We start from the raw sequence: 8,356 nt of genomic DNA on the forward strand, positions 1-8,356 counted from the left end.
GTAAAATGAAATCATTGAGAACTTCAATATTTTGTCTATTTATCATGATGTTGCTTAATGGTCCATTTGTGAGGTTTTTGTTTTCTTTATGGTGAGATGTAATCTATAGTGAACAATCTTCATCAGGAAATACTTGAAGTCCTCTTCCCTGTAATATGTCATCTGTGTATCACAAGTTGTTGATAAGTCTTCTTGCAATCTTGATGCTGTATTCCTCATATAGTCCAGCTTCTCTGGTTATTTGCTCGGAATACAGATTGAACCAGTTTGGTGAAAGGATACAACCCTGACACACAACTTTCCTGATTTTAAACCATGTAGTATCTCCTTGTTCTATTTGAATGACTATCTCTTGGTCTATATACAGGTTACACACGAGCACAATGACATATATGGCAGTGATGACTACTTTACCAAGCATGATATCCTTCTCTAGGGAACAGTCCCTTCTGACAACATGACCAAAGTAGGTAAGATCAAGTCTGGCCGTTCTTGCTTTCAAGAAGCATCCCATCCCAGTTGCACTTCTTCCAGGACAGATTTGTTATTTCTACTGGCAGTATTCTTCACCAACACCAAAGTTCAAAAGTATAAACTCTTTGGTCTTCCTTATTCATTGTTCAGCTTGCACATTCTTATGAGGTGATTGAAAACACCATGGCTTGGGTTAGGTGCACCTTAGTCTTCAAAGAGACATCTTTGTTCTTGACACTTTAAAGAGGACTTCTTTAGCAGATTTGCCTAGTGCATTACATCATCTGATGTCTTGACTACTGCTTCCATGAGTGTTGATTGTGGATTCAAGTAAAATGAAATCTTTGACAATTACAGTCTTTTTGCCATTTATCATGATGTTGCTTACTGGTCCAGTTGTGAAGATTTTTGTTTTCTTTGTATTGAGGTGTAATCCAGACTGAAGGCTGTAATGTTTGATCTTCATCAGTAAGTACTTTAAGTCTTCCTCACTTTGAGCAAGCAAGGTTATGTCATCTGCATATCACAAATTCTGATGCCATGTTCTTCTTTTAATAATCCAGCATCTTGAATTATTTGCTCAACATACAGATTGAATAAGGATGGTGAAAGGATACATCTCTGACACACACCTTTCCTGATTTTAAATCATGCAGTATTCCCTTGTTCTATTCGAATGATTATCTCTTGGTCTATGTACGAGTTCCACATGAGAACAGTGACATGTATGGAATTCTCATTTATTTTAATGTTATCAAGATTTGTTATGATCCACACAGTCAAATGCCTTTGCATAGTCACTAAAACAGAGGTAAACATCTTTCAAGTATTCTCTGCTTTCAGCCAATATCTCTCTGGCATTAGCAATGATATCCCCTGTTCCATATCCCCTTCCAAGTGTGGCCTGAATTTCTAGCAGTTGCCTGTCCATGTACTATTGCAACTGTTTTTGAATTACTTTAAGAAAAATTTTACTTCTGTGTATTATTAATGATATTGTTCGATAATTTTCACATTCTGCTGGATCACCTTTCTTTGGAATAGGCACAAATATGGATCTCTTCCTGTCAGTTGGCCAGGTAGCTGTCTTCCAAATTTCTTGGCATGGAAGAGTGAGTCCTTCCAGCATCCATTTATTGAATAATCTTAATTGGTATTCTGCCAGTTCCTGAAGGCTTGTTTCACCGAAGTCTTTGGTGCGGCCTAGACTTTTTCTTTTAGTACCATGGATTCTTGATCATACACTACCTCCTGAAATGGTTGAACATCAATAAATTCTTTTTTGGTACAGTGACTCTGTGCCTGGTGATCTACTTCTAAAAAAATCAAACATTTGAAAACTCTATGGAACACAGTTCTTTGAAACCCATGGAGTTTCTGTGAATCATAATTGACTTAATCATAACTGGTACCTCAACCTGACCCTGCCACATCCCCTGTTCCATATTTTGTCCCCCACCTTTTGCTTCCAGCATAATAGGAAGAAACTCACAATACTACCTACTCCCAAAAGATTAGCCCTTTCCCCAAAATATAGATGTGCTCAGACACATGTTATCTTACATATTTTATAATTCTCACTTTTTTTTTTTAGCTGAGTACCTCATAAGGCAAAATAAAAATTGTTTGAGTAAGGATACAGACAGGGATTCAAAGGGGAAAAAAGATATTTTCTAGCCAAATTAGGCAAAGCTAAGTGATATTTAGTCATTTTTCTAGCAATTTCCTTCTTCTCTAGAGCCTGACCCTGCAGAACAAGGATCTATTTTCAAGTCATTTACCATTCATAAAGGGCGTAATTACATAAAAATCAGAAAAGAAATCCTGTTTCTCTTATTATGGTAATGTAATGGGAATTTCTGAAGGAACAACTGTATGTATGATAGAAATGGCATTTGCTTTTCTTTCAAGTTCTCATTGCTTTTAGACTAACACCTTTCCATTCCCAAATCTCCAATTTATCAGTAAAGTAATGGTAAGTGGCAGCTTGTGGATTTTCTGTAAGCAAAAATAAATAAATAAATAAACAAACCTGAAGAAAACAAAAGAAAGCAAAAATAAAGCAGTAGTTTATAACATACCATTGTGCTTACTCCAGTCAACTTCTCATTGATATTATCAACACTCTCACCAAGAATTCAGATGATAGACCCTCCTGAGTTTGGATGGTGGCACTAGATATACATTGAGCTGCCCAGAAGCCCTTTCACAACCTCCCGGACTGGGAGATGCATTGTTCACCTTCCTCTTTGACATTCCCCATTCTTTATAGTAGGAGCTCTGGTGGTGTACTGTCTAAGGCACTTGACTGCTAACCAGAAGGCTGGAGGTTCAAACCCACCAACACTCCTAGGAAGGAAGGTTGGGCACTCTACTTCTGTAGTGATACTGCCTTGGAAACCCAAGGAGGGGTCACTATGAGTAGGTCTGACTCCAAGGCAACAACAACATTCTCTACAGTGTTCGTTTGTTTTTCGATGCTTGCTCTGGACTAAATGCTTTATACACATTGGCTGGTTTAATCTGCATACCAGTTCTCTATTACATGTTCTATTCTCTCCTTTTTGCATTTTCATTCCACTCATTTATACCCTCAGTGAATATTTTGGGAATATCTACTCTAAGCCTAGCAATATGGGAGATGCTAGAAGAATTCTCCTCTTCCATGTAGAAGATCAGGTTCTGTTCTGTCCAGTGCATCTCTTGTGAAGCCACCAGTCATCTAGATTGTGTATTATTATGATGCTGAACCAGTTTCAGTAGATCTTCCAGATAAAAATGGACTAGGAAGAAAGGCCTGGTGACCTACTTCAGAAAATCAGCCACTAACAAACCTGTGAATCACAGTGGTCTGATGTGCTACTGATCATGGGGTAGTGCTGGGCAGTGCTCCATTCTATTGTGAGTTGGATCACCATGAAAAGGGGGGATACTTGATGGCAGCTAGCAATAACAACAACATTGATATGATAATAAAGTAAACAAAGGCTTTTCTTCTAGACAGGAGAGAGACAATTAACCAAAAATGAAGAACAGTCTCTTCAAGGAAATCTAGGCCTTCACTGTTAGGCAGCTTAAAACCTTCTCAGCCTTTGCTCTTTATCCAATTCCAAAACCACTTACACATTTTAGGTATTTGTTAGAGCAGCCAACTCCTAATACCATTTCCTGTCTTAGTCTTCTAGTGCTGCTAGGACAGAAATGCCACAAGATTTTAACAAACAGAAATTTATCTACTCATAATTTAGGAGAGTAGACTTCCAAATTCAGGCCACTGGCTCAAGGGCAGGCTTTTTTTTTTCCTATCGGCTCTGGGAGAAGGTCCCCTCTCTTAAGCTTCCATTCCTTAGTACCTTGGTAATCTCCAAGTGGCTTGACATATATTTTCCCTCATCTTTACTTCATTGTTTAATCTACTCTTTTGTATGTCAAAAGAGATTGATTTAAGACAGACTCTACACTAATACTGTCTCATTAACATAACAAAGAAAATTCATTCCGAAATAGGATTATAACCACAGGTATATAGATTAGGATTTACAACACATATTTTGGGGATGCACACAATTCAATCCATAACACTAATAACATAACAGGGATTCACCATCCACATACACCTGGATGTAGAGCTCTAGTGGCGTAGTACCTAAGGCATTTGACCACTAACCAGAAGGTTGGTGGTTCAAACCCACCAGCCACTCTGCAGAAGGAAGACTGGGCAATCTACTTCCATAAAGATTTACCACCTTGGAAACCCAAAAGAGGTCACTATGAGTTGATGGCAGTGAGTTTGGTTTGGTCCTATAAAATGGAAGTAATAACGATACCTATCTAATGGCTCTTAGCTGATGCTTAAATGAATAAATACATGCAAAACATGTAGAGAAACAGCAGGACATAAAGGTGAACCTGTGAGGTTGTTGTATTCCAGGTTGGTGTACTTGTCAGATGGAATTTACTATCCTGTCTCCCTGCCCTTTGTACAATAATCCACCTTTGCAAATAACCTGTCCAGTCTTCCTTGATTACTTTTATCCATCTATGAAGGCCCACTTCAAATCTGACTGCTAACCAGAAATTGGTGTTTCAAATCTACCAGCTATGGAAGTCTAAGCAAACGACTTCCATAGAGATACTGCCTCGGAAACCCAAGGAGGGGACTCTATGAGTCGAATCCAACTTGACAGCACTGAATTTGCTTTTTTTGGTTTTTGGAATGAAACTGTCACTAACTGTTCTGGCTGGGCATAATTTCTCACTCTTCTTCAATCTAGCTATGATTTTGTGTACAACCTATTTTACACTCATCTGATGCTTTGTTTTGATACTTAACCATCACATGCTGATGATTTATTACTCCAATCAGATTAGAGAATTTTAAGTCTCCAATGGAAACGCATTGCAGGAGATGACTGGGTCATGTTCAAACTTTCTGGCAAATATTTGGCACCAATGATATATAGTATATTACTGATTTTCTGAAATCTCCTTGGGTAAATTTTGTCCTGTCACACTTCTTGGCCAATTATATACTAAGTTAGAAGATCAGGTTTCTGTCTAATCAATAGGTACCCCAAATCAAACCATACTCACTGCCATCAAGTCAATTTGACTCATAGTGACCCCTCCTTGGGTTTCCGAAGTGAAATCTCTACGCAAGTAGATTGCCCAGTCTTCCTTCCGAGGAGTGGTTGGTGGGTTTGAACCACCAGCCTTCTGGTTAGCAGTCAAATGCATTAGGCACTATGCCACCAGAGCTCCCAATAGGTAGGCAGTTACAAATTAACAAGATTTTTTCACCCCTCCTAATACAAGTTGATGTTGATTGAAGGTTATTACTATGTGAAACCAGTTTCAGATTGAAGATCATTATCATGTGGCAATTGTGTAACAATTTAGTTCTTTATTACTTTATAGAAGCTGCAAAAGTAATTGGTAAATCTGTAAAAATGACAAGGTTCAGTTCCATTGGGTTTTGAAAGTTACATAGGAAACTGTGTGTATGTGCATGTGTATATATACACACATATACTTAGAGAGACATTACCTATCTATCTGAGTATGGTTTATACTGGGCCTTAATTTTCAACATACATAAAATACAAAAATATGATAATTCAAAGGTTATATGTTGGTTGGAGAAGATGAAAATAATTCCTGGGAAGGTGTGAAAATAAATTATATCAAGATTTAACCATCTAAGATGATTGTTAGTGGAGGTAAATGTTCAAAGTATGCTTTTTCACCAAGGCCATTAAGAAGTGACCCACCAAAAATTCAGTCAAATCTCTGAATATTTTAAAACCTGGAAGGAAAACTTTGTGCCATGATTTGCATAAGTCCCTGAATTAAAATTTTTCCATATGCCATCATGGTGGGATGTGGGGCTACTCATTCATATGTGAACCAAAGAGATCCTATGATAAACAGTTATTACCTTTGTGTAGGAAAACTAATGCTATGTAACCAAATAAGCCAAACTCAATGCCATTGAGTAGGTCCCTACTCATGGCGATCCCTCCTTGGGTTTCTGAGGCTGTAACTCTACAAAACTAGATTGCCCAAACTTCCTTCCAAGGAGTGGGTGGTGGGTTTGAGCCACCAACCTTCTGGTTAGCAGTCAAATGCCTTAGGCACTACACCATCAGAACTCCCAAAGCCTAGAGCACCCAGTATTCCCAGGCGGTCTCCCATCCAGGTACTAACCAGGCCTGACTCTGCTTAGTTTCCGAGATCAGATGAAATCTGTCGTGTTCAGGGTGGTATGGCCGTATATTATAAATAACCCTAGCTTTTAGCAGTAGGTCAACCACAATTAAAACCCAGTTTTCTGAAAGTGACCTTCTAGTATGTTTATGTCACTTGTACTACCAAGGGTCATAGAGTCATTCACACAGAAGGAAGTAATGAGATCATGTGATTGATCAGAGAGTACCAAATTTATCCTGCTGGCAGCATTCCAGACCCACAGTGCTTATTGTTGTTGTTGTTGTTGTTATGTGCCGTCGAGTCGGCCCCGACTCATAGCGACCCCTCCTTGGGTTTCCGAGGCAGTATCACTACAGAAGTAGGATTGCCCAACCTTCCTTCCGAGGAGTGGCTGGTGGGTTTGAACCGCCAGCCGTCTAGTTAGCAGGCAAGTGACTTAGCCACTATGCTACCAGAAAAGAGGAGAAAGAGAAGCAAACAAAAAATGAAACAGATTACCTTTTATGTTGGGGACATTTACTTTGTTCCTCTCTGAAACAGGTCCTTGTTGAAATGTTCTCCATGTATTTTCTGAGATACAGTTTATTGTCGCAGCCACACTTATGAAAAAGTGTGCTCTGACCAAATAAAACTTACTTAAGAGATGCTGTTGGCCAAATGTAACCAGAAATGCAGGCAAGCCTTTATTTATTAAGTCATCAAATGCCTAAAATTTTTTTAATAAGGAAAAAAAAAAGAAAATTAGTAAACTATTTTTTCTGATATTATTGACATCATCACTCTTTTGCACTCTACCCATTTGGTGTTGGCTGAAAGAATACGGGGATAGACGTGTTGTTGTTGTTGTTATGTGCCGTCGAGTCGGCCCCAACTCATAGCGACCCCTCCTTGGGTTTCCGAGGCAGTATCACTACAGAAGTAGGATTGCCCAACCTTCCTTCCGAGGAGTGGCTGGTGGGTTTGAACCGCCAGCCATCTGGTTAGCAGGCAAGTGTCTTAGCCACTATAAATAAAGAAGGTAATTTGATACTTTGGATACAGCTAGCCCTGGAAGTGGCAGCCCCATAACTCTATAGAAAAGGTGGGGAGAAATGAATGTTGTAATGAATTACTTGCCACTCAAAAGACATTTGGTTTTACAACAGGAAATAAAAACCATTTCAAAGAATGGCCATTTTGTCAAAAAGGAAACAATGTATCAAATAAGTACTAGTGTAACAGATGAAGAATATTCACTCATCTTTAGGTCATCTACAACCCCAAACTATTAGATTAAAGTGGAATGATCCAATCTGAGAAATGTGACTGGGTAGGGAAAGAATAAAGTGAACCCTTTTGGTTCTCAAAATGACCTTCTAGTAAATATTATTCTTTTTCTTTTATTAGACTTGGCTGACAAATCTATACTTTATAAATCTGGTTTATGTCCAATTTAGAAAAACATAATCCATTTACATTTATTGGTTTGTTTCGTTCACAAGTAATCATTAAATTTGAGTAATGAAAAACATTCGCAACTCCTCAGCAAACGAATGAAGTGTTGTCACTTGAGGGCCTTTCTTGACCTATAATCAGCAATCATCACTATTCTTCCTCAAGCGTGACATTTATAGGAAGGGACCTATAAATCCCACTTAATTTCTGCTTTTTGAAGCTAACTCTTGTTTACATAAGGAACACTGGTGGTGCAGTATTTAAGCGCTCATCTGCTAACTGGCTAACTGAAAGGGCAGTGATTGGAATCTACCAGCCGCTTCAAGGGAGAAAGATGAGGCAGCCTGCTTCCTTAAAGATTTACAACCTTGGAAACTCCATGCAGAAGTTCTACGCTGTCCTATAAGGTCACTATGAGTCAGAATTGACTTGATGGCAGTGGGTTTTTGGTTTGTTATCTATATGAGGGTCAATGTCTACAAGACAACAAATCGCTAGTAGTAAACTAAAGTGCATATTATAGACCTTTATAGTTTTTTGTTTATTTGTCTGTTTGATTTTTGAGGAATAATGATTTATTTGTTTATGAGACCCTGAGTTTCTTGAGATTTGCTTTTTACTGAAAATATTGACTGAACTGTCTGTGGAAAGGATAGCTGGAGATAGGCTGATAGGAAGTGAAAAACTAGTCTATTTTCTCTGACTGACAGATACTTAAATCTATAATAAACCAATAATT

The 8,356-nt window shown here is 38.4% G+C and overlaps 1 pseudogene; it reads right to left on the minus strand.

Moving 5' to 3' along the window:
* Nucleotides 1-6,131: 6,131 nt before the first annotated feature.
* LOC122150478 lies at nt 6,132-6,250 on the minus strand (annotated as a pseudogene).
* Nucleotides 6,251-8,356: the final 2,106 nt, after the last annotated feature.

Source organism: Orycteropus afer, unplaced genomic scaffold (assembly GCF_000298275.1).
Source record: "Orycteropus afer afer isolate SDZICR_OR568_19922 unplaced genomic scaffold, OryAfe1.0 scaffold00149, whole genome shotgun sequence".
Classification (NCBI taxonomy): Eukaryota; Metazoa; Chordata; class Mammalia; order Tubulidentata; family Orycteropodidae; genus Orycteropus; species Orycteropus afer.